The sequence below is a fragment of the Mesocricetus auratus genome, unplaced genomic scaffold (assembly GCF_017639785.1).
Source record: "Mesocricetus auratus isolate SY011 unplaced genomic scaffold, BCM_Maur_2.0 Super-Scaffold_100013, whole genome shotgun sequence".
NCBI classification, from domain to species: Eukaryota; Metazoa; Chordata; class Mammalia; order Rodentia; family Cricetidae; genus Mesocricetus; species Mesocricetus auratus.
Genome location: NW_024429196.1, coordinates 9,192,717 through 9,219,598, shown reverse-complemented (window position 1 = coordinate 9,219,598; position 26,882 = coordinate 9,192,717). Strand labels below are relative to the sequence as shown.

At 42.0% G+C, this 26,882-nt stretch overlaps 2 long non-coding RNA genes across 6 annotated transcripts; one reads left to right on the top strand and one right to left on the bottom strand.

Annotated features, from left to right (window-relative positions):
• LOC121143485 lies at positions 1-25,317 on the top strand. Of its 3 annotated transcripts, none has more exons than XR_005880693.1 (4): positions 1-93; positions 22,665-22,784; positions 23,860-23,982; positions 24,483-25,317. It is a non-coding gene; the product is annotated as an uncharacterized LOC121143485 (long non-coding RNA). The 3 variants fall into 3 exon arrangements; XR_005880692.1 differs by having other exon boundaries at positions 22,622-22,784; XR_005880691.1 differs by lacking the exon at positions 1-93 and having other exon boundaries at positions 21,475-22,784.
• On the bottom strand, positions 1,509-12,241 carry LOC106022416. 3 transcript variants are annotated; one of them, XR_005880689.1, is made up of 7 exons: positions 12,104-12,241; positions 11,149-11,265; positions 7,863-7,925; positions 7,353-7,434; positions 5,844-5,927; positions 5,699-5,730; positions 1,509-2,016 (listed from the first exon to the last, which is right to left on the bottom strand). It is a non-coding gene; the product is annotated as an uncharacterized LOC106022416 (long non-coding RNA). The 3 variants fall into 3 exon arrangements; XR_001197410.3 differs by lacking the exon at positions 7,863-7,925; XR_005880690.1 differs by lacking the exon at positions 7,863-7,925 and having other exon boundaries at positions 11,161-11,265.
• Positions 25,318-26,882: the final 1,565 nt, after the last annotated feature.

Here is a 26,882-nt window from a genome sequence, read left to right as displayed (position 1 = left end):
TCTGGCCAGAGGTGAACAACTGAGGAGATTATCAAAAACAAAAACAGGAGCTGCTGCCGGGTGGGGATCAGTCTGCCTTTACTAATTCACGAGGTGAGGAACTTGTCTGTCTTCCTGGTTAGCTCTGCCCGGCTGCATCACAGTTACAGAACGGGTGAGGTAGACGCAGGAATCTCTCATTCCGTCACATTTGTCCGGTTCTGGCCCAGCCTGGGGAGTGTAGGACTTTTAATTTAAAAAATGTGTTCCTCTGTACAAGCCTTTGAGTGGTGGTGAATCAGGCTGGTCTTTTGCATTTGATCTCAGCTTTCGTTTGCATTTTTAATTGTTTAATCTTCCCTGGGAGAATGTTAAAAGAGAAATTGTAAGGAATCTCAAAGCTGTCAAAAATTGCCCGTCTCCTGCCAAGTTCATTCAGGAGGGTTTTAAATAGAAATCAAAAAAAGAACTTGCACGTTTGAGGACTTTGAGAAGTCTTTTAAATGTGGGTCTTCAGTAGAAAGACTTTTTGTGTAAATCACATACCCTTACTTCTAAATGAAGTTCAGAGACAAATGATAAATATTCAAAGGTAAAAGTAATAAGTACAAATCACTGAGGTCTTTCTAATTGAATCTCCAAATATATTCCAGAGACAAAGGATGTAATAAGGATTTTGGAGACTGGACAGAGAAATATAGAATTCAGGAGGATCCCATCAGGTGCCCATTTTCAGTCTGAGCTGCTTCAGTGCTTAACAACCATGATTTGGGACACATTCTTAGTCCCTCTGAGCCTTGGACTCTTATTATAAAGTGGGGATGCTCTCTCCTTCTTAGAACAACGTGGTGGTGTGAGAGCGCAGTGATTATCCCACATGCTGAGTTGGCATGTCTGGCTTTCAGTGTTGACTGGGCTACAAACTAGCATTATGAGCTAGCACATGAGCTCTCCTGTACCTCAGTTTCATTTCCTGAAACTGAATGTAGGGCTGGGGAGACACTTAAAGAGTAAAGTACTTGTCAGGTAAGTGTGAAGACCAGAGTTCAGATCTCTAACATCCATGTAAGTGCAGTTTAGCCCTGGGTGGCTGCTTGTGATCCCAGAGCTGTAGAGACATGAGCAGGCTATCCCTGGAGGAGCAAGCCAACTTGACTGACTAGACTAGTCTCTCAGGGTTCAAATGAGAGGCTCCGACTCAGTCAATATAGTAGAGAGGAATCAAGGAAGACACCCAAGGTCAGCCACTGGCTTACATGTGCACACACATGCAGGCACATCTACATACATGTGGACATACATACACACAGGTATACCACACACACAGTCATGCAAAAAGAAAAGCTGAAACAAAATGGAGCTGGCAAATGGCTCAGTGGATAAAGCACTTGTGGCACAAGCCCTGTGCCCTGCATTCAATCCCTGGTAAACTAGAACAACTCAACAGTGCTGTCCTCTGACCTACATGTGTGGCCACACACACAGTAATAGTTAGTATTTTTAAGAAATGAACACAATAAGACTACTCATCTCCTGGGGATTTTTTGAGAATTAAGGGGTAAATACTGGGAAACACTTGGGAAAATATTTGGTACATAGCATGTTTACAACATTAGCTAATCAGTTTTTACTTTTTTATAATACTTATATTATAAAGTATATAATATAATTGTGAGTGTGTGAAGAGAAAGAAAATATGTTAAATGTATAACAATGCTGTAACAAGGATTTGCTCTATCTGTATTTCATAATAAGGGTCATGATCCTCATGAATATCAATTAGGGTGTTTGTTGCTGTTGTTGTTTTTGTTTTGTTTTTTATATGTCACCATTTAGGCAAAACCCACCCTAAGGTAAGGTAGGCTTTATGTGTGAACTCTCCAAACAAGAGAACATCTAAGTAGTTCTCAAGCTTCATGGTGTGGTATTCTTCTATTTCTTCTTTTTTTCTTTCTTTTCCCTTTTTCTTCTTTCTTTTCTTCCTCTTTCTTTCTTAGCATGGTGGGTCTTACTGACAACAGTGCGATAAAGCAGTCACTGAGAAACAGGAATTTAATAAAATTAGCCTGAGAGATACAGACAGAGTGAGCATGTGGGTCATGAAAATGAAATGTCACAGCATCAGTATTGCTATCATTTGCATCTTAGATGTCTCTTGAAAGACTTTACATTTACATTGAGATTGGAAAGGAGTCAACCTTAAGAGATAGACCCTAAGAAGCTAAGAAGACCCTAAGAAACAACCCTGGTTGTTTCTTTTCAAGCATTCTGTTTCTAGTCACCAGGTCTACCTGTCCCCATGCCATGATGGTCTGTCTGCCTTGCCACAGGCCCAGTGGGGCTAGCTGATCAGTTGAAGGACTGAAATGTCTACAACTGTGAACCAAAATCACTTTTTTGTCTCCATAACCTGAGAGCCTCAGGGATAAGTTACAGTGATGGAAGCCCAGTAACACAAATATATAGCTGAGAAATTGAAGTCTATCTAGGGTCATTAATTTTTCTTAACCAGGTAGCCCCGTTTCAATGCTGCTCAGGGTACAGGGTTATTAGAGCCCTCCCTTCCAAACAAATGAGCACCTAGGTTTTCTTTGCAGTATAAGACTAAATAATAACTAAGACAATGTAGACGCAGTGGAGTAAGTCTTCAAGGTAATAATGATCATGCGAGTATTCCTACTTAAAGACTTCTTTAAAAAACAATTGAAGCATGCCAATTCTTATACACATAGGCTAAGTCACTCTAGTAACTCAATTTAGGAAAAAATAAGGTTGGAGCAGGCCATCCAAAACTACAAAACTTGTGCAACCAGAGCAGTATAAAAACAAAATTGGTTCCTGGAACAATAACCCCTAGAGTCCAGTTTAGCTGTTATGCCGGCCAAGTGCTCAGGACAACAGAGGGGGGGTGGCTGGGGCAGTGGTGAAGGTGGGGGAAGGTGGTGCCAGCAACAGCTCTGGCTGTCAAATGAAAGCCACCAAGGCTGAGCTCTATGTCTCTAAGGTGCTTATCCTGCACATAGAAGAGCTTTGTTTCCTAAAAATGCTATTTATGGGGGTGAATATGGTCTTCAAACTGTCTTCCCTAGTTGATGGTCATATTCTGATCCTGCCACAACAAGGACTATTACTTAGAAAGAAAGGTCAATTTTCTGATATTACTAATCATATTCCCATCAAGAACCTTTGTATGTATGACTTGATTTGCATTTTAGTTTATCTGAAGGGACCAGACTGGGTTGGGATTGTTTAGAACAATTACAGATCCACTTACTGAAAAACACTTGCTTTTGGCCATCTGAGAGAGAGTTAGAATTTGAATTAAATTGTTGAGGATTCAAGTGAATACAGAAATCAGGGGGATGGCAGCAAAATAATAGGATGCGTTCTCAAATCATAGACAGTGAACATTCAACACATGGAAGCACTGTTATCGATACCTGTAGATTAGCCCACTTAATTCTCACAGTAATCCTTTTTTGGGTTGTTTGTTAGCATGTTTAAGATGAAGAAAGTTAAGCACAGAAAAAGCACATTCAGAGGCGTGTGAGGTGGGGCCACAACTCCTAAGGCTGCCCAGGCACCTTCTCCATTGACTAGCCTTTCAAATGAAGCCTCTGAGGTTGGCCGGATTCCTGGATGATACAGTGTACATTTGGGTTCATGGTGAACCCCTGAATCATGTATATAGCATCCTCAAGCACAGGTAGAGATAACAAACTCAGGTGCCAGCTGTGAGAGTATTTCTTAAAGCCAAAATGGGGAGGAAAGGAAAGCAAGATGGACAGCGTGGAGTTTCTTAGTGGATTTCTGGAATGGGCCATCATCAGCCATTTCTCGACTGCCCCAGACCCCAACCCTGACGTCCTGTTGTACTTTCCTACAGCCCTCGGTCCTGGAAGGAGATCAAGAGGCCTTCTGTTGGTTTGAAACAGAAGATTGACTCTGGAAGGGGCAGTCTACTTCTGCTGGAAACTTTCTTGGGATATTTGGGATCCATCACTAATACTATCCTGGTTCCCTTCTCTCCTGAGGAGGAGGCATGAAGTGAAATCAGTATCAAAACAAATCAGCAGGAAGAAGGTTTGCTGAGGGAGAGAGAGAAAAGAGAGAGAAAGCCAGGAGGATGAGCCCTGGGATTCGAGGAGGTAGACCTCTGAGGGTTTCCCAGAATACAGGATATCCAGGAAGCATCAGCCACAATTATGCAGCCAAATGCCTGATGGGACAAAGTAGCTGGAGAGATTTAACATCTATCCCAGGTCTGTTTGCTCTTTCTAGCCTCAGCCTGTTTCCAGCTGTTTCTAACTTCAAAAGGATTAAAGGATTGTGGCTTGCTTCAGGAGTCACTGAGTGGGATGGTATTTATGGTTGATCCCAAGACTTAGGAGCCAGAGAAGTAAGGAAACCTTGATCCCACAAAACAGGTGGAGATACTGAAAATCAAAGCAATGGGGCAAACCCAAGAATTTTTGAGAGAAAAGGAATTAATTGATGTAAAGAAATGAACTCCCCCATGGGGGTTCAGGGAGGCCATCTGGAGGCTGAACCCTTCGGTGATTGCCCCACCCCAAGAAAAATTCTAGGACCCGTCTACTTGGAACTGAGAGATTTGCATTGTCCAACAGGTTTGGGAGATCTAAGATAGTCTTTGTCTAAGAGTAAGTAGGTCTGCATTCGTTTCTGTTTTAGAACTAGAAGGCATTTTTCAAAAGAAATGCAAATGCACATGCATTCATTCTTTATGTGGAAACATCCAGGGTACCAATTTTAGCTTCATGTGGTGAAAATGGTGACCCAATGAAGAAAATAAAGGATGCCACAGAAAATATAGGGATCCAAGCATGTGAGAGGCAATTTCTGAGCTATGGGGGATAATGGCAACTGGGAATCCATAGCTGGGGCTCCAGAGTCTATGCTCACTAAAGTTTAAGATGTTGAATAGACAAGGTCTAACTGAGAGGCAGGTATTTAAATAATGGGGCCGGTAAAGGGGTGGGATTTAGGATAGTATATCTCTTGCCATGTCCTCTGCCACAACTGTCATCATCACCTCAGGTGCAAAATCAACAATTTAGAGTTTTCAGCTCCTCCCAGACCCACCAACCCACAGTTTCTGGGAGTATGGTCCAGGAATCTGTGCTTTAGCAAGCACCGTGAAATATTTCCTCTCTTCTCCACATTAATTTTGGTGGCTTACCATAGGTTTTGGTTTTATTAATTATTATCTAAGAACTTAGGTGCTCAGGCAATAAATGAAAACAATGATCCCATTATATTTCAGAATTATAGAGTCTGAGCAGCTTTGGCATTTGTAACAGGATAAGCATCAATACAAAGAAAAGGCACCTAACACCTACACAATAACTAGGGCAGAAATGTGGGTGGACTCACCTAAATCATTGCATTCATGTAGTTTATACAAATCTAGGTTGAAATCTCTGTGGCCATGGACAGAGAGGCTGGTACCAACAGGGTGTGGTAATGACACAGCTAAAGAATCTAGCTCCTCCCAGATCTAGGATAGGGAGCCAGTGATGCTGTTTTCTGCATCTGAGCTGCTAGAGAAAAGAGATGCCACAACTAGTGTCTTCCATTTCCCAGTAACAGGGGGAGCAAGCCCTGGTCTTGGCTTTCCTGTTCTGTGTGGATGTGCTCTTTGAAGCCCTGGCTTCCTGATTCCCTCCCAGAGGCCCAGAACACACATCACAGAACTTACCAAGTCCCTGGTTCCCTCTTCCTATGACCTGCCTGGAGTGGGAGATATGAATGGATTAGTCATCATGAGCAGTGTGGATGTTCAGGAAGATTCCATGCTAGGCATGCCTTCCTCCAGCTCTGCTCTGAAAATGAAGATGGCTTACTTGGGGCCACAGGCCCTGTGCAGGGCATCTGCACTGTGACTATTTCCTCACTCTGACATGCTGCTCTTCTGGTCCATCAGTGGCCTGTGAAGAAAAGGTAAGCAGGTGAGAAAACACTTGCAAGAAAACACTGGACCTGGGAACAGCTTCTTTCTACCTCCGCCTGACCCCCATCACCATGCATCAACTCATAGGAACCAGACCATTTTATTGGCATATTTCAACAATAGTCACTTAGGGTCAGTTTAGGTAGTGGGATCTTTTTAATCTCGTTCTCTATTTTGTTCTTTTTTTGTTGTTTTTTTTTTTTTGGTTTTTCGAGACAGGGTTTCTCTGTATTGTTTTTGAGGCTGTTGGTCCAGCCTGGCCTCGAACTCACAGAGATCTGCCTGCCTCTGCCTCCCGAGTGCTGGGATTAAAGGCGTGCACCACCACCACCTGGCCTTTGTTCATTTTTTAAAGACTTATTTATTTTACATATATGAGTGCTCTATTTGCATGTACACCTTTATGCCAGAGAAAGTACCAGATCCCACTATAGATGATTGTGAGCCACCATGTGGTTGCTGGGAATTGAACTCAGGACCTCTGGAAGAGCAGCTAGTACTCTTAACAGCTGAGCCATCTCTCAAGCCTTCTATTTTGTTCTTTAAGATTTGTTTTTTATTATTTTAAGTGTGTGTGTGTGTGTGTGTGTGTCACAGGCAGACATGCTTGAGTACAGGTGCCCTTGGAGACCAGAGGTATAGGATCTCCTGGAGCTGGATTTTTAAGCAGTTGTGAATTGCTAGACATGGGTGCTGGAAACCAAGCTTGGGACCTATGTAAGAGCAGATTAGGAAACCACTGAGCCCTCTCTCCAGGTCCTGTTCTGTTTTTGAAACATGGTTTCACTATATAACCTAGTTGGCTTTGAACTTACAATCCTCCTGTTTGAATTCCAGGCATGCAAAACCACACCTGGCTTGCTTAGGTGGAGAGGTCTTAAACACCTGTGAGAACTAGATGGCCTCTCTCTTGCTCTACTGGTTTTGTACAGTCACCGATTGTTTGACACCACTTTTCTTATTCTCGGTAGTCTTTAGCTAACCTTTTTTACTCCATATGCCTAAGGGGCCCAAACGAAGTCCCAGCATGGCTTGTAGAAACAATGAAAGACTGAGGTAATGTAACTGTAGAAATAAGGTAATGCCACTGGGGACAGGCAACTGTATCCGGGCCAGTTTGGTCTGAATCCATTAGCTCAAGTAATTGGGAAGGGCTGGAATCTTCATGGGAGACCAGACTTGGCCTCTTCCAACAGAACAGTATTCCCAGACAAGTTCAGAGGTAAGGACAACCAAACTTTTACACTTGTAAAAAAAAAAAGGTACAGAAGTTCCCCCATGAGAGTCTGTGGGGGAAGTTGGGGAAAAATAACCCATGCTTGGGTACCTCTCTACCCAGCTGCCAAGCAGCACAGGAAACCACAAGAGCTGCTTGCAAAGGCTGTATCTTCTTGGAGGTTACCTTCACTTCAGCATGACTGAGTGGGCATGAAGATGGCTTGCTGTCAGCTGCCATGGGTCCTTTACAAGAGCTCATCTTCATCCTGAAAACTCCCAAGGACAGCAAGTGAGTGTGCTTAGTTCTTACAGACCCATCCTCAACTGTTCTGTGGAAGAAAGATATGCCTCTGAGAGCCAGTGGTTTTTAGCCAAGTATGAACAATTTGGCAAGTTTATCAGAGCAGCCTGTTAGATCGTTCTCCTGAAAGTTGTTCCTGGAATGGTGAAAGATCCAACTCTAAAGGCCTTATCTAAGAAACCCCACTGGCCCCACTCCACTCCAGACTCTGTGTTTTTCATTTTGGAGCAAACAGATGAGCCTGTCAAGAACAGACCTTGTGGTTTGCAAGGAGAAGAGAGTGAAACTTTTAGTAGAAATTCAACCATCACTTCACTCCTTAGTAAGCAAGAAGGGAGAAAGGTGTTAGTGGCATACAACCAAATATAATAGTCTCAGCTATGTGAAACTCACCGTACGTCTTGGAATTTTTGAATCTGAAGTTGCCCATGCCAAGATACACTTGGGCAACACAACCTGAGAAAACAAAGTTTTAAATAAAGCATTCTGGCATCTTTTTCTAATGACACATACAGTTCTGTAATGTACCAAGCTATGTCTTTTCTTCCAACTTGAGAGAGTGTAACATCATATATGTCTGCCCCTAACCCAGGGGAAAAGTATGCCTTGGCCTCCCCCAGGTCCTCTGTGGCAGCTGACTCAATGGGCCTTGGAGGACATAGAAGATGAATATATCATATTCTTCCCCTAAGATGTTGAGGGGACCTGTCCACACTCCCTTGGTTTTAAAGAAGTGTATGACTTGAGCTGGGCATGGACATTATCTGTCCCCATTTCCCTCGGTTTCAAAGTATAAGTCTATGCAGAAGACTTAGGCTGGGCTTGGCAATGCCATTGTCAAGCAGTTTTGGACCCAAGGGAAGGATGGTTAAGTCCTCTTTCATGCTTCTAGAAGTGCCCCCAGGAAAACCAAATCATCTTTCTGTGAGCTGATCTCACTGAGAGTTGACTCCATCTCAGTTAGAAGAGTCAAACTCAGTGTTAATATGATTCATCTATTGTTTAAATATTCCAACCAAATATGTGAATTTATTTTTGTGAGAAAGCAAGCAGAATGTTTATTTCGGTCATAGCAACAATCATATCTTTGGCTTGTGTTAAGGATGGTTGGTCTCCTGTGTGTAGCTAGAAATTCATAACATGGGAATTTACAGAATTTTCATAAAAGCAATTGGAGTGATAGTGTTTTCATGGGCTCCCAGGGTGAACGTCTATTAACAAAAGATGCTTGGCTTTCCTCACACCTGCTCAGTTCTCCACAGGGACCCAAGCTATACACGTTCCAATAGAGCAGCGCCAATAAAATCAAATAAAAATGAGGTTCCCAGGATGAGAAAGGAGATTTACAATATTACCACAGTCAGTGCATTGGAGAAGGAGTGGAGCTTTTGGAACTGGCTTTTAAAGTAGAAAATTATTACAAAAAGTAGATTTGCAGCCATAAATCATGTAATTTTGACCATTGAACACTCTATTATACAATGCACATCTGCGTGTATGTGTGGAGGGTGGGGAGGGTTCAGAGGTGGAAGAAATTCAGAAGAGGTTGAAAGGGGAAAACATCTAGCAAAATAAGAATTCTTTTTCTTTTCACATTGCTGGAAAATTAGGGAAGTTTTGCAATATCTGCCTAAATTAATGTGTTTACACCCGACAGATTAATGTCTTAAGAAAGTAAGACATGAAAACCAACTAAATCCTACACTTTCTAAGAGGCCTCTCTCTATGGAAAAGCAAGGTAACAACTTAGTTCTCTTAATGACTAACACATTCATATTTAAGCACAATTACAATATTTCTAAGATTTTGTCATTTGGAGGAGAGTCACAAACATCTCTAGAATATTACATTAACAATTAGCCTCTTCTATGGTATTAATATGGTGTGCCTTGTGCTGAAACTTAATCACCACTGTGGAACACTAATAGGTTGGAGGAGAATGGGCTACATCCTCATGAATGTATTAATCTATTCAGTCAATGAGTTATCTGAGGATGGATTTTTTTTGAAAACCTAGTTTGGCAAGTTCTTCACAACTCCATCTCTCAGGGATGCCAACAAGAATTGAGGTTCCTGACGCTGGATGAGAACCATAGGTCAAAAATAAACCTTTTTTATTTCTAACTTATCCAGTCTGTGTCATTTTATTATTAGGAACAGAAAATGGACTACATATGCACAACAGGACACACACATTACAAATAAAAGGCAAGGTCTTTTGCCCTCCCTCAAAGAACTTACTTTTTATAAAAGGAGCAGAAAAAAATGACAAATACATAAACGATAGGAAAATTTCATAAGAGGAAGATGTTCTTCTTATAATCTCTGCTAGTGCAAGAGGAAGAAACATCTTGAATGGGATCCCCTTCAGCGTAAATATGGGTAGGAAGATGGTAGCTGGGGGACCAATGAGGACTAAGTCAACTGCTCTACCGGGAAGAAGGATGTGCAGGACAGTGGGACCAGTGAGGGAGGATCCTGATTCAGGAAAGGCCAGTGGAGAAAGGGCAGGAAAGGGCAGAATGAGTTGAGGCTGGCTGTGGGGAGCTAAAGAGACAGACACTCTAGGGAAGGAAACAGGCTCAAGGGGCATTTGTTGATTATCATTCATCCTGACATCAATAACAAACATCTGCTGGGTGTTAGTTTCTGCCAGGTGCTGCAGTCAGACTGACTGTGTTAGTTACCTTTCATCTCCAAGGCAAAATATCCAACAAAAGCAATTTAATGGAAGAAGGGTGCATTCTGGTTCAGAGGGTTTTCAGGTTCTAGTGGTGAGGAAGACATGATGGCAGAGCAGCTGTCTGTGGTGCATTCATGGTGGTGGGAGCATATGTCCTAGAGACCTCACGCTGCAGTGGTCCAGGAAGCAGAGAGCTGAACCAGAACCATGGCCAGAAATAACGTGCAAAGGCCCACCCTTAGTGACCGACGTCCATAGCCTGGGTCAACGTTCTAATGGCTCCACGGCCTTCAAAACAGTGCTACAAATCCAGGACCAGGTTTTCAAAGCATGGATAAGCTGGAGGGGCTATTTTACATTCACATAACAGTGACACCAACCCTCAGGGTCTTCAGTGATCCTATTTCTTTATGATGCCTCTTGGAAAAGATAGGGAAATGTCTAAAATTCCCCAAGACCAGCAGAGGTGAGAGCACAGGAGGCTGCTGGCAATGACAGTCACATGTGTTTTTCCAATTTCAGAAGAGCTGTTCATAAAGGAAAAACTCAGTATATTGGCTCTTACTTGTCATAATTGACTCTATGACCAGGAATTATAGGCATCCAAGAGTAGGAAGAACATGCCTAGCCGCTCAGGAATGTAGAGGGAAGGGAGTTATTTGCTTTGGATCGAGTTGGTCACTTCTCAGTGTGTTATAATGGTGCATGTTCAGTCAGCTGGCTCAGTCTGGAATGGTCTTCAGAGCTGGAGCCTACAGTGACGCTGTTCTCAGAGGAGGTATCTCAATAAACTTGTATGTCGGTATGAACTGTGAAGGATGCAAACATTTCTTATTAATCATCAAGATCCAAAAAGTGTACAAATGAATTCAACATAGTTTTTGAAATGAATGTTGAAAAAAATGTAGATGCTTAAAAATGGACCTCTGTCTCCACACACCTGAATTTCCCCTTGCTTCACTGCTGTGACATATATATGTGATAGTTGATACTTACGTGTTTACATACATGATCAAGGGGTGTTCCCAACTTGGTTTCTGTAACTCTGCTTTCAATCCTACTAAAGAAGGAATGCAGGGCTGCTCAGTAGGTGATGCCCACTACAATCTGTGTCTGAGAAATAGTCATACAGAAAAAGCACAAAAGTTTTTTTTCATTATTTGTACTAATAGAATATAGCATATTTTTATCAATAGTAAAAGTATCAACCAAAATTTTGCAAGAATACACTGTTCTTGGAGAGGGAAAGGGAGAGGGACCTGGAATTGACATGTGAAGCAACCTTGTTTCTAATTTAAATTTAAATTTAAAATAAAATATATGTAAAAAAGAATACACTGTTCTTGATTTTTTTTCAGAGCCAGTGTTTTTTGGACTTCGTCAGAATCACATGTCTGCACTTCTCACTTTGCAAGCAGAGTCCAAACAATAAACCGGAAACTGTGGAAGCATCTAATTGTCCCCACTCCAAGATTATTTGGATGCAGGAGATGGGTCACAGCCATACTAGTGACAAATTGAAGTCACTGCAGTTTCTGTAAAGCAAACAAAACCAGTAAAAGACAAGCCAGGTTTCTCAGGATGTTCTGTTGTTAGTGGCCTCCCTGTAAAGTTAAGCAAAAGGAAAACCCAGTGATTAAGGATTCTGGTAAAGCTCAGGACACATAATTCTAGGGTTGTCTAAATTAGGTGTCCAAACATGGACAAACATAGACATTTGATGTATCTTAGGCTATTTCTTGGCTTGCAGGTACTAAGTGTTGGTTAGCTGGTGAGAAAAGCTCATTTTCCTACATTTCTGGCTTCCGGCTGCTTCATTCTTTCTACATTTGGAAACGGTCAGCAGTCACTTTGAAGTGGTATCTGCCCTTGTCCACTAAACTTACTCCCAGCTTGAAAACTCTCATACAGCAAGCAAACATATAAAACACAAAACAAAACAAATATTTACCCTTCTACCCGCAGATGAGTGTAGGTCTCATCTTTCACTGAAGAAGCCTCTCTTGGCAGCAACAGAAAACCGCAACTGGTCAAAATACAGAGAACAACAGACCGTGGGGTGTTCAGCCCCAGTGGATACATCTACAATTCACTTCCTGCACCTAAAGGCTCAAGGAACACTTTGGAAGAGGGAGCAGGAAGTTTGGAAGATCCAGAGGACTGGGAAGTCTGCCATGAGACAGGAAAACAACATCCCCTTTGCACTACAACAGTATTGCTGCCTAAGCAAGACTTGAGCAAAGACAGCACCAGTAGACATGCTAAAGAGGAAGGGGGAAATTTCATTGCGCCCCATCACTAGACAAGGAACTACAGGAAGTAAGGACTGCTGAGAGAGGGAGAATTAGTCTTCCTAAGGGATGAGCCTTCTGATTGGTTACCTAATACCAAGTGATCAGTCCTGAAAATCATATACATACAAATAACACTAAATGGACTCAGCAGGTTGTATTAATATGTTTATGTATATCTGTAACAATGATCATTGGAGAAAAAGAGGTCATGAGGAAGTAAGAGGGGGACATGGGAAAGGTTGGAGGGAGAGGACATGGGAGGGGTTGGGGGGGGCAAAAAGGGAAGGAGAGAAATGATGTAATTACATTTTAATTTAAAAATTATTTTAAAAACTATGGGAAGCTGTCGGCATGGCATTTTTCTTTTGAGAAGCAGTATAATGTAGGGTGTCCTAGCTAGGGATTTTGTTGCTGTGATAAAACACCATGACCAAAAGCAACATGGGAAAGAAAGGGTTTATTTTACAGGTCACACTCCATAACTGAGGGAAGCCAGGGTAGGAACTCAAGGCAGGAACCTGGAGGCAGTAACTGATGCAGAAGTCATGGAGGAAGAGGGATGCTGCTTACTGGCTTGCTCCTCATGGCTTGCTCAGCCTGCTTTCTTAGACATTTAAAACCACTTGCCCAAAGGTGACACCATACACAATGGGCTGGTCCCTCCCACATCAATCACTAATTAAGAAGTTATCTCATAGGCTTGCCTACAGGCCAGTCTTATGGAGACATTTTCTCAATTGTGTTAACTCTAGCTTGTATCAAGGTAACAGACCAAACAAAGCAGGATAGAAGGTATGTGTCAAAAGCATGGATCTAGGGGCTGGATTACCAAGGCTCAACTCCCAACTCGATGAACCATATCATGGCTAATGGTCAGGATAGGTTCTTGTGTGGCGATAAGGAATTGGAGTGAGAATGAGTCACTTATAAGAAGAACTGATAGTAAGATCATTGCTAAAGCTACTTCATATGAGATTGTTTGTGGTCTGCTCATAGGGCTTCAGATATGGAATATTTTGAGTTGGATGCTCAACCTGATCATAGGGTAGAACAGAAGACTAGGCTCGAGGTGGCTAGGATAAATGGGGTTCCTATATTTATGTTGACTAGTGGATGGGGTATGGGAAGAGGGATTCATAAGCTGAGTGCCAGTGTGAGTGATAATGTTGGGGCAATAATAAGTAGTTGAGGTGGCTAGAAGGCGTTAGGGTTCTTTAATAAAAGTTTTATTTATTTAATAGATTATGACCTTGCACAAGTGTCAACAGCTCTAGCTCATTTTCCTCATCTGTAAAGAAGAAAAAAGACAGTATTTGTTTCCCTTATCTGCAGGAGGAGAGACTGTGGTGTATTTCAGCATGTGGGGGTGCAGGGCCTTGGGAAGCCATTACTAGGCAAGAATGGACCGGCATGTCACCCAATGGGAACACATTAAAATCACCCCTCTGCTGCCCTTTCCTAATCCACTAGTTCCCATGGTTTCCCTCTGAATATTGGCTGACCCCCAACATGCCACCCTCTACTTTGTACTACTAATCTTTAATTATGTATGAGAGAGGTCTGGTTTCCAGCGTGTGCATACCTAGAGAAGGAGTTGACCTTCTCTGCACATGGCCTTTTGAGCTACACAAATTTGTATTTATGTTCATGTGGATAACCAAACCTAAGTCCTCAAGTCATTCAGTATTTTTATTTTTAAAGTGCCTCAAATCTTACAGGATTAAAGGTTCTGTGGGTCTCGGGTTCCTTCCTGGAGGTGGAGTGAACTCCAAGGGCACTCTGGTGTGGGATCTGGCACTGGAGAAATTCAGAAGGCTGAGCTGCACAAGGAAGCCTGAGGTCAGCTTGAAGCAAACAGTATCTGGCTGCAGGGTCAGAGGGGCAGGAAGCAAGGCTAGGGCCAGGATCCGGCAATCAGGAACAGGTGGGGAAAGGAAGTTGCCATCAAGATAGACTGAGGCAAATATTTCAGGATGTAGCCTGGGAGCACAGAACCTGCCAGGGACTTTCAGCAGGGCTGTGGGGCTCACCCTCCAGCTTAGATTTTTTTAAACAAGTGACTAAGGTCTTCTAAGGTGTGGTGTTCATACCATTTGATTTTCTGAGGGTGAGGCATTCCTTCAGGAACTTCACACCTCTCTTTTGAAGTTTGAGATGGAAGGGAATTCTGTAATGTGAACTGCAAGCCCCTCTCTGGGTTCCGTGCCCCCACTGAAGATGCCACTTGGGACAAAACTCCTTGAGAATAAAGTTATGCTCATAAACCGCATGAGTTTTATTGATCGGTGACCATCACATGGGCTACAGAAAGCTGAAGTCCCACAGGTCGACTTCCTGCCTACTAGAAATCTTTGCTTTGTCCTCAGCTCTTTCTTCTCTAGGGACAGCATTGTATCATCACCTCACCCACTCCCCGGCCTTGTGAATAACAGTAGCAGTTGCCACAGGCTTGTCTGCATATAAACATGCGTGAACACCTTTGTGTGTAAGAGATGGACTGATTTCCTGAAACTACCCCGAGGATAGGTATTGTTGTCTCCACAAAGCTTATGTAACTTGCCCAAGTCCACTTCACAGGATCACATTGAGGACTTGGGAATTAAGTTCAAGCCTGTCTGACTTTTCACCACCCTGCAAGAACCAATCATAGCCACTTATGGGATGGCAAGTTTTAGGCCAGGTATGATTTTTTTTTCTCAGCATGCACTGTTACGACACGGCATATCTTCAATGGGGGTTGGAAACAAAACGCAGGATGCAGTTGGAAAAAAGAGCGAGGGATAGAAGGGGTGCAAATGTGGATTATTCCTTTAGTGTGACTTGACTGAATGATCCAGAAATTCAGGGGGCCTTGTTCTCTCACTTCTCCAGAGGGCTGTGTGGGCAGACCAGCTTGGCAGCATGGGCCTCATGCCAAGTCTGTTTTCAGAGCCTGATCTCATATCTGGTCCCATTCTTACCGACCTGCCCCATGGCCTGCAGCCCATGTCCCACACAGACACAAACCTCCCCACAGTGCATCCTATCTTTCCCCCTGGACTGTCCCTGGTCTGACTCGTGTGACACTGTCCAAAGATGTCAGATCCAAGCAGCCTGCAAATTAACTCCTGCACTCAATTCTCCTGTCCTTGGTGCATTAGACTCTTTGTACCCTGTCGTGGCCTTCATTTGCCTCTCAGAGCACGCACATCGTTGGGTGCTTATATTCTACCTCTGATGATGTCGCCAGATTGCGTCCTCTTTGTAAAGAGGTGAACCCTCCTGGATTCCGTCACCCTTCCTTGCTGCTGCTCCTTGCTCTTCCCTCCCACCCCACCTCCAAGTACCAGCTTAGGGCAGTTGTTGCATTTTCCAGAACTTTCCAGGTACTATCTGTGGAGGTGCTTCTGCTTCTCCCCGGTGCCGCTTTCCCCTCTCAGGCACATATTTCACACGCTCTTCGAAACTGGCAGCGGATGCTTGCCCTTTGATTTATCCACGGGCAAGGCTGTCAGCCCCCGGATGCTTGCCCTTTGATTTATCCGCGGGCAAGGCTGTCAGCCCCTCAGCTCACGCTGATGGCAGAGGAGTCTCTGCGTCCTCGGGACTCTGCTGCCCACTAACTTGCCAGTTCATAGTGGTCATAAAATGGGGTTCACATTCCAGGCCCTCACTCTCCTCACACTAGGTGAGGTCTGCTGGCCACATGCAGGCTGCAGACAGAGGCTTCTGTCTGTCTTTCTTCCCCCTCACATCCTCTCCATGACAATAAGAAAAGCATGCCAGAGTTCACCAACCCAAAGGGTCAAGGAAGGAGACAAAGAAACAACTCCCAGTACCCTCAACCCCACGAAACAAGGATGTAATTTTTATGTGCCTGTGTATGTGGTTTTGATAAATATGAGGAACACTGAAATTAGAGGCCATAAATTTGGGAAGAAAGAGGAGACAACTTAGATTTAATAGAACAAACTGCTACATGAAATTTGCCTTATTAAAGTTAATTAAAGGAAGTGGAAATGGTCATTTATTAGCAGAATTGGCCCCTCCAAGGACTAGCTTGTGAATACAGATGCATTTTACATGGAGTTATGTGTGAAGCTATGGCTTATATGCCTGGATTTAAGTAAAATAGTCTCTTTTTTTTTTTTTGACGGTAACTCACTACTTAGTACAGGCTGCCCTTGAATTATAGATTCTTCTCCCGCAGTCTTCCAGGTGCTGGGATTACAGACAAGCAGTGCCATGTTTGACTCGAAGTACAAACTATTTTTTAAAATGTTTAAGTTACAGTTATTTATTTATTACATACCTGTGCTCAAAAGTGGGCTAAGGAGAGCATGTAAAGGTTAGGGTACAAATGCGACTGTTGTCCTTCCTTCCACCATGTGGGTCCTAAGGATTGAGCTCTGTCATCTGACTTGGTGACCCTTTCTCCATAAACTGTCTCAATTGCCTAGCACAAAATCTTTTGATTCAAATCATAAGGCAATGGCATCTTTTTCTGATCTAATACATTTATTCATACAAAGAACAACGTTAAGATAGAAAATAAAATAATATTTCATATATGCTTATCTATTATAAACAACATTTTATAAAATTTGCCTATGTCAAAATAACTGATAAACACACAAACACCCTAATACTCACATACTTGTATACCCTCTCTCTGTTCCATGTATGAACACTAACAGAAACAATCTCACACATACAAACACTCTAATAACTCTCAGGCAATCAAAGATATAGATTAGAATCTCTTTATACTGACTTTTAATTTCCAAATCACTAAAATCTTTAAAACATAAATTATACTTTTTAATATTTAAAAATAAAAAGATAAGAGTATAAACTCGAAGGCAGAGATCATTACTCATTATATCTCAAGTACTTTTGGAAAAATTAACTATGCTTTTAAATAGAGTCTTAAAATAAATTTTATAATTAAAACATGCTTTTTCCCCTCTCCAAAGTCACCAGCTAATGGCTCCCAGTCTATACTAGTCATTCACATGGAATTAGAGAAATTGGGAATACTAGTCCAAGACTGAATCGGACTCCTTTAAAGAGTCTGTGCTTATTGAGGGCTGAATCCCTGGGGTGCAGGAGCTGAAGGGGAAACTAAAGAGAGATGAAGAAGTTTCTTTAGCCAGGAATGGTGGTTCACACCTGCAGTCTCTGAACACGGGAGGCTGAGGAAGGCTACACAGTGAACTCCTGCCTAAAACTAAAGGTTTTGTAACCTAGTAGCCTGAGCCAAAAGGGTGACTTTTGAACATACCCCACATTTGTAAATTTATAAATTATAACATTAGCCAAGTGTGGCCACAGATCCTAATTGCCTAATTGCTGTGTGGTGATCACAGAATGTGTGTGTGTGTGTGTGTGTGTGTGTGTGTGTGTGTGTGTGTGTGTGTGTGTGTGTGTGTGTGTGTGTGCTTACCAGGTCAGAATGGAAAGCTTTGAGGATTTCAAAACACTGTCTTGAATCTTGCAAGCACAGAGGTCTGGGGAGTGTGGTGGGTTTTAGCCAATTCATTTTCATTTTCATGTGCTGTTGGCGACAGCACAAATTGAAACAATTGGTTTGAAAAGCAATTTGGCAATCGGAGGTGTCATGACACTTTTCATGCCCTCTGAAGCAGGGATTAACCTGAGAATTTTCCCTGAGGGAACAGGAGAACAAATGTGCAACATTTTCAAGACACGTTTATACCTTTATTTTCAAAAGCAAAACCCCAGGCATATATGTGAAGGTCTAACAATAGGGAATGGTTAAGTAAGTAAGGTTTAAAATCACTGTACAAAATACACCCCATCATTAGAAATGTGGGTGTTGCAGTGATACAGAAACGGACTTAAGATACAGGCTGGCTTTGAGTCACTTGTTTTCATCTTAAAATGCTGTTCTCTTCCTCCTGGGAACCTTGTTCCATGAGCTAGAGCTGGGACCTTTCCCATCAGATTTCCTTGCTGGCTAGCTCCCTGTTAGATTCCACCCTTAGGGGCCCAGGGGCACTAAAGGCAAGGGGAGGAAGAAGAGGAACTGCCTTGTATGTTGGCTTCCAGCTTGTTGGTCACCTAGCTGCCTTTACAGATGCTCCCGTAGTGCCCCTCTCTCCAGAAGCATCTCTCTGTATCCTCCCCAGAGGTCTAAGTACCCATTCTCCCTTTCCTTACCAAGCTTCTGGTGCTGACTACCCCAACTCTCCTGTGGATCCTCCAATCCTGGGGGGTGTGGTGACCACTTCCTTCCTGGTTTTATTTCAGGGTCTTCTTTGTGTTTTAGTTCCCCAATATCTGTTTAACCAAGTCTCCTAGTTAGCTTCAGCTGTCAACTTGATATCTCAGAGGTATCTGATGGAGTCTCAGTTGAAGAATTAGATTGGCCTCTGGGCATGGGGATGGGGTATTTTCTCAACTGATAATTAATATAGCAGGGGCCAGCTCACTGTGGGTGGTGCTATTCCCTAGGCAGGTGGTCTTGGGTCATAAAAAGTCGGCTGAGGCTGAGCCAGTAAAGGAGCTTTCCTCTGTGGTTTCTGCTTCAAGTTCCTATCTTGAACTCCTTCCCTGACTTCCTCAACATAACCTGGAAGTATCAGCCATAAAAGCCCTTTATTTTCTAAGTTGCTTTTGGTCGTGGTGTATATTGGAGCAACAGAAAAACAAACTAGAATACCAATCCTTATATTAAACAGTTTCCACAGAGTTAACATTGTTTCTGCCTTCCTGAGTAATTAAAAAGAGGAAGAAAGAAAAGACAAAAACTTAAGGAGTGGAAGTGTGTGCGTACTGAGTACAATCCCATGAAACAGTGGACAAAAGCATTGGCTTGTATTATCAAATCTTAACAGTGTTTGTATCAGACAGTGTTAGGCTTATAAGATTTTATCTTTTCCTCCCTTTACCCTTACTTCTTTTCTGGGCTGTGATAGAGTCTAGTACCTTGATAAGCAGCCACAGTCATAGCTCAATTCCTACTTCTCTTAAACAAGCTATTTATTCATTTTTTAGGAGATGTCTCATATATCTTAGGCTGGCCTTGAACTCACTATATAGCCAAGGATTACCTTAAAGACTGGATCCTCCTGCCTTGATCTCCCAAGTGCTGGAACGGAAGGCATGCAGCACCACTCCCAGCTTTAAAATGTAAATTTATACACCTAAAAAGAGGGAATGTTTGATTCCAAGTAAAAGGGTTTGCCCCTTGAAGAAAGCCTGCCCTCTAAGGTCAGTTAACATGATCTGGGTAATGGGAAGTGATGGCAGAATTCCCCAGGGTAACCCGTAACCAGACTGGCACCATTGATGTTACGCTGTCCTTGAGGGAAGAGAGGAGATGTTAAGAACTGGTGGAGCCAAGGCTCCGGTGGGTCTTCAGCACATTCTGGTGGACTCAGGGCTGGGAAGAAACCCAGGTTCACAGAACCCTGACCCTCCCAAGGTGCCCATGTTTTTACTCTTTCATATCCATTCATACAACAAGCATTTGCTACATGACTACTGTGTTCCAGGAAATGTCTTGGCATTGAGGATAGAAAGGTGATCTTCTAATAGGTGAGACAGCTATGTGACCTTCAGATGCTGTCAGCATACATCCCAGGGGCCAGGGAGATTGCCCAGTGGGTAAAGTCACCAAGCCTGATGACCTAAGTTCAGTCCTCAGACCCACACAGTAAGAGGAAAGAAGCAGCTCTGACCTCCACACATGCCATGGCAAGTGGGTGGCTCTAACAAATAAATTAATTAATTTCAAAAGATGTCTTGGAAAACCAAGCATTCAAATTTAAGCTTTTCATTTTATTCACTAAAATGCAAAATACACCTGGGCCTCATATATCATTCCCCATCCCCAGACGGAGAGGAGAGTAGATTACAGGGAGTGGAGAGGGATTGGGACAAGGAAGGGACTGACATGGGTAGGAGGGAGGGACAGCCCAGGGCTGGGTGGGGTGAGGCACCATCTGGCAGCCAAAACACAAAACCAGGTGGCATATGTTTTCCACACTTGCTCATCTCAGCAGGGGCCATCAATCATTCTAAATAAGATGTCTGCTCATTCTAATAACACATGGGTTCTGTGCGACCCACACTGCAATTCTCTGAATTCCTCCTGAACGCCACAGTGGCCAAACGCACGTACCCTTCAGTAATAAACCAATTTAGCTGTTCAGTAATGGAAACCATTCTATTTTTGATCTGAACATTCTTGCTTCTTAGAGCATTTTTTCCTGATTTGATTTTCCTGATTGATTAAATATATACAGAATATCAGAATGGGGAGAGAGATTTTTGTCTGTAATGGGATTTTCTATTCTCAGCTCTCTAGTAAAATAAATTCTAACTGTTCTTTGGTATTCTCTGATGTATACATTCATCTTAGTTCATATTTTAAGTCTCCATTAAAGTGCTGGTAGGAGGGGAAAGACTGAAAAATCTCTTAGAGATTAATCCAGTTACAGACTTCCATATAGCTTTATTCCCCCCCCCTCATGATAACAGGGTTGTACTTGTAAAATTACAAGCAATTTGGAAATAAATGAAGTAGAAAATGAAAGTGGAGGGTGTTGGAGGTGGAGTAAAGGAGGTGATCAATCCAACACCATATTTGGTTATGAACATTGATTAATTGGGTCTATATAAATGGGTGACATCAGAATGCTCTGCTGGGGTAGGCCACCAAGGAAGCCGCCATCATAAAAAGTCCTATGGACTCTGATGGACAATCAAGAAAAAAAGTAAAGGACAGAGAGAAGTAGATGGGATGAACATATAAAGCAGTAGTACTCAACCTGTGGGTCGCGACCCCCTTAACAAATGTCTAGCTCCAAAACTATTCACATTATGATTCATAACACTAGCAGAATTATAGTTATGAAGTAGCAACAAAAATAATTTTGTGGTTGAGGGGGATCACCACAGCATGAGGAACTGTATTAAAAGGTTGCAGCATTAGGAAGATTGAGAACCACTGGTATAAAGGCCAGAGTTGAATAATGACTGTCACCATGCTTGGCACTCAATAAAATAATCACCAGTTAATTTATATCCAGCTGTACTTCAAAATGTATATGCTATCTTATTAAAATGTATGCAGTACAAGAAAAGTTAAAAGCAAGCATGTCATAATTTGGGACAAGAGGATTAAGTATAGGAAAAATAAGATCAATGCATTAGTAAGACTGGTTTACAATCAATAGTTGATGGAACAGCACATGTAAATATGTGTTGAAACCACTTCAGAATGGGCCATAAGTTTGATTCCAAACTTCTCCCATCTCTGTCCAGGTTGTTAGTTACATAAATATCTAACCTGGTATGGTCTAGTGCATTGACTCTCCTTGGGTACTGTGACCAAGAAGAACTATTTTCCCTTCAAAAAGTAACATGAACTAACACAGTGTTAAGTACCCTGAGAGCATTTTCAAAGTAAAAAGAGCATTTTGTCGAGCAATTCCTCAATGCCAGTGCTCAAAGGAGGCTGAAGTAAAAACAAATATGGTATGGATGTATAGCACCCTGGGGATCTTTCTCAGATCAATAGTCCTCAAATTTTTAGAATTGTGAGCTACTTTGGAAAACTTTCCAATCAATCATTTAAAATAAATATTTGTGGGCTAGATAGAGAAAAGGCTCAGCAGTTGGGAGCACTGGCTGCCCTTCTCTTGGACCCAGATTTGATTCACAGCACCAAGTGGTGGCTTATGGGCATCTGTAACCCAGTCACAGTTCCAAAGGGATCTGACATCTTCTCCTGGCCTTCTCAAGAACCAATGCACAGATATACATGTGACCAAATGCCCATGCACATAAAATAAGTGTGTGTGTGTGTGATTATGTGTGTGTGCTTATGTGTGTATTTGAAATCATTCAATCACAGCTATGGTGGACTGGAAATCAGCCACTTCAGGATCCACAGCCCACGTTTGCACTAAGGTTTGGACTCCAGAGCTACCGAGAGCCTGACAGAGGACTGAACACAGCAGAGGGGAGGGTGCTGAGCTGCTCCTGTAGTGGGGAAACCGCAAAGCTGGCTTTGCATGAGGACCTCCCTAGGCCTGTCCTGCAATCTGCTCTTCCATGGTCCTGTCCACGTGGTCCCTTCCTCTTGCCCTCCCTCTGGGTTCAGACTTGCATTTTGTCTGTGTATTTTCCTTGCCTCTTTCTGCTCCCACCTTTGTTCTTCACAGGTTTTCCTCCCAGGACACCTCTTTCACATTCAATTCCTTTTAGCACTTGCTTTTCCAAGGAGGAAAACTAACTTATGCACACCGACAGTGGTTACCATGACAGCCAAGAATCCTGCTAACACAGAGAAATGGACCACAAAGGAGGCACACATGCTTAACCGAGGTGAGTCTTCAAAGTCATTAGGACTCCGAAGGAAGCAAAACAGGGATATATATAATGGAAAACGGGGAGAGGAGATGATTGGCTATGGTCAGGGTGACCCTGTCTATTAATCGGACATCCAAATGTCAGGCACACCGTAGACAGAGGAAGATGAGTGGGCTGCCAAGAATTGCAAGGGTCCGAGAGAGAAATTCAGATCCTATGTTTAATGTGATGGGGAAATTAAGAGTGTGCGCGCACTCTCAGGGCCTTATATACCTCTCTCACACACGGGGTGGGGGGAGAGAGAGAGAGAGAGAGAGAGAGAGAGAGAGAGAGAGAGAGAGAGAGAGAGAGAGAGAGAGAGAGAGAGAGAACAATTGTTTTGCCCAATTTTCCATACTCTCTTAACATCATTTATAAATGTTTGTTGCATTTTAAAACATGTCATAACATTACTGTAAATACTGATAACTATGCAGAAAAACACAAAGAAACCCAAATATCCCTGGTCTCACTACCTATAGATGATTATTGAAAATATTTGGATGGACATATCCAACAGTGTGTTTTGAGTTGGCACAAATGTATGTGACAATATGATGGGGAAGTCCTGTGTATATGTCAATACAGCACTGTTGGCCAATAGGGAAGCAAGATAGGTGGGACTAGGAGTTGAGGAGGATTCTGGGAAAGAGAGACACAGGCAGTCGTGATGTAGCCGCCATAGGAATAAGAGGTCCGGACACTTTTCTCCGGTAAGAGAAATACTTAGATTAACAGTTATGGGTTAAATACTTAGGTCAGAGCTAGCCAGTAAGAAACAAGCAAATGGCCAACAGCTTTATAATTAATATAGCGTCCTGTGTGTTATTTGGGGACTGCAACTGTGGCAGAGTCCAGGTGGCTGGCAGGGGAAAAACCAAAGCAGCTGGCAAGGAAAAAACTACACTCTACAAGAATAGGCTTTTAACTTACTGGGTTAAAGTCCTCACCACACATGCTACACATGCTATTCTAAAACTTGACTTTGATCACTCCTTAACAACTTAGGCAATGTATTTCACTAATACTAATATTTTGCTTTCTTTTTAAGAATTCCACACTCTTGCCATTGGGGATGAAGTGTAGGCAGGCAGTGCCCACTGTGGGCACATTCACACAAGCATCAACACAGACAGAGGGGTGTTAATGGCCCAGGAAAACCTATTAGCAAGAGGTAAGTTTCCTTTTAACACTTAGGGAAAAAATATTTAGAAAGGATCCTGGGGAGAGTTTACTAGACTAAACCAAAGGTGTCTTATCAGTATCCTGAAAGCTGGAGTTCAGCCAATTCTAAGTAACTGCAAAGCCAGGTGGGAGGTAGTTCTTTCTATTTCATGTACTCCTAGGAAAGGAAATTCCCACTCTTGATGTCACAGAGGACAACATTGCATAAAAATATATGCACATTTATAGGGTTGCATGAAATTTAAGTTTTACACAGCAAACACACACACACACACACACACACACACACACAGAGAATTAGAACCATCAGTCTACAAGATGAGAGAAAAATCTTTGCCAACTATTTATTCAAAATATTGACATCCAAGAATAAACACTAACCTCTCCAAATAATCTATTTGGTAAATGGACAAAAAATCTGATCAGATATATCTCAAAAGTAGGAGTGCAAATGGTCAATTAATATATGAAAATGTTTAACATCCTTAGCCACTGAGGAAGTACAAATCAAAATGACATCTCACCTCAGTCAGAAGAAAGCAAAGAACAGATGTTGGTGAGGGGAAGAGGACAGCAGGGATCCTTAAACACCGTTAGTGGGAGTGGAAGCTACTGTCGCCTCTGTGGATGGTCTTCAGAAAATTAAAACAGGAACTACCACACCATCCCAATATGCTTCTCATGGATGTATACCTGAAGAAAATGAAGTCAGTGTTCAGTACCTGCATTGCCATAGTTATTGTAATGGGGACACTGTTGGCCACAGCCCAGCTATGATCAGCCCAGGTGTCTATCAGTCGAGGAATGGATCAAGAAAATGGGGTGCACGTCCACAATGGACTGTTGTTCAGCCATTAAGAAAAAACGAACAAACAAATGTCCACATCAGTTTTTGGAAAGTGAATGGAACTGGAGGTCATCATGTTAAGCAAAACATGCCAAATTGACAAGTATCACATGCTTCCTCACATGAAAACTCTAAGTGGGGAAAGGACATCAAAGTGAATGGTGGAACCAGTGGGGAATAAGAATAAATGAAAAAGAAGGGAAAGTAGGATAGAAGAGGAAACAGAATAACTATGATCGAGCTGTGTTATATATGAGCACAGCACACACAATGAAAGCCATTACTCTGTATGACTGGAATCTACCAATAAACATAACCATGTTGAATGTCTCCTGATTGCTGTGTGTTCAGAAGAGTTGAACTCCAAAAGTGAAGACCTCTCAGAAACGTACTTCATTATGCTGACATTTTTCTTTCATGTATGCAAAAGAATGGTGTGCAACTTAAATATGCCAAATAAAAGAAATGTGTATAGCATGAAGTTGCTAGGCATTTTTTCTAACATTATAAGATGATGCATCTTTGGCAAGAAAAATTACAAAAAAAACCCTAGACTAGATATCTAGAAAATAAGTTTGTAAAAAGTGACAATGAAATTTTTGAAATAAAATTAGTTTTCCTGTTGAATAAATGTTCACGTGTTGAATCCTTGAGTACAGTGGGATGATTGCAAGCCTAGATCCCTAGCTATGAGAAAATAAATTAATTGTTATTGGTTTAAGTTATCATTTTTGTAACTTATTGTACTAGTAACATGATACAAATATTCATAGCTGGAATTGGTTTGCTGTTCTAACAGATAACTAAAATATATAATATCCGTGATCCCAAACTTGGATAATGGCTAGAATTTTGAGAGTCTTATAGATAAAAGATCAGTTTCTATTAAGTAGCCTGCATTTGCTAGTGATAATTTAAAAAGAGATGACAGGCCTGAGCTAGAAATAGATATTATGTTAAAGTTACAGAATATATATGGGAATATGTATGTGAGAATTTATATTATATCTTAAATATAAGGAAAGGTAAAATATGACTACTAAACATACATTTGGTTATACATTAGGACCACATTGTTATGGACACTTCAGGAGATACAACCGTCATTATATTGTAGCAGAATGCTTTTCTCAATTGTGTCATACTGCTTTAGGAAAGCAGAACTTGTAAGCAAGGAACATGCTTCACTCAAGGGACTTCTAAGTAACATTTTACAGGAATGGTCTGGTTTGTTCTTGTTGCCAACAATAAATTTGTTGCAGGAGAAAAATAAATTGGTAGAAGAAAATGAAAGATAATGCATCTTAAAATGATACTGTCTCAGCGCTGACAAAATGGGAGTCCCTATGCTCACTTGCAGGCTGTTTAGTATTATAGTGTGCATTCAAATTCATGATTTATGTGAGCAACACTCTAGTGATAGACACCCTAGGGCACTGTGGTTCTTTATAATGTGCATCATACTGTAGCAAATGGTCTTGGGAGTACACCTTTTCAAATGTGTATAATTTTCCCTTTCAGACAACAAACAAAAATTTACTGTCAAGTTATAGAAATTTGAAAGGGTACACTCAGATATTAAAGTTTATGGAAATTATTCTACCTAGGTGCCAGTCTCTTTTTGTTTCTGTGTGAGTACTCTGCCTGCATGTATGCCTGCAGGCCAGAAGAGGGCATCAGATCCCATTATAGATAGTTGTGAGACACCATGTGGTTGCTGGGAATTGAACTCAGGACCTTTGGAAGAGCAACCAGTGCTCTTAACTGCTGACCTCTAGCCCCCACCAGTCACTTCTTAAGGATAGATTAAATGGAGAGATATAAGCAGGAAAAGATTGACCAACCACCTGCTCCACCAATTTTCATTCATCCACTCATCCATCCATCCATCCATCCATCCATCCATCCATCCATCCATCCATTCATCTATTTTCCTTTTCATCCATCTACCCCTTTATCCATCCATCTATCAACTCATGCAGTTCCACAGTCTTTTTGTATTCTATTACTTAAAAGTTCAATGTTTCTTTAAAATAGTTCAA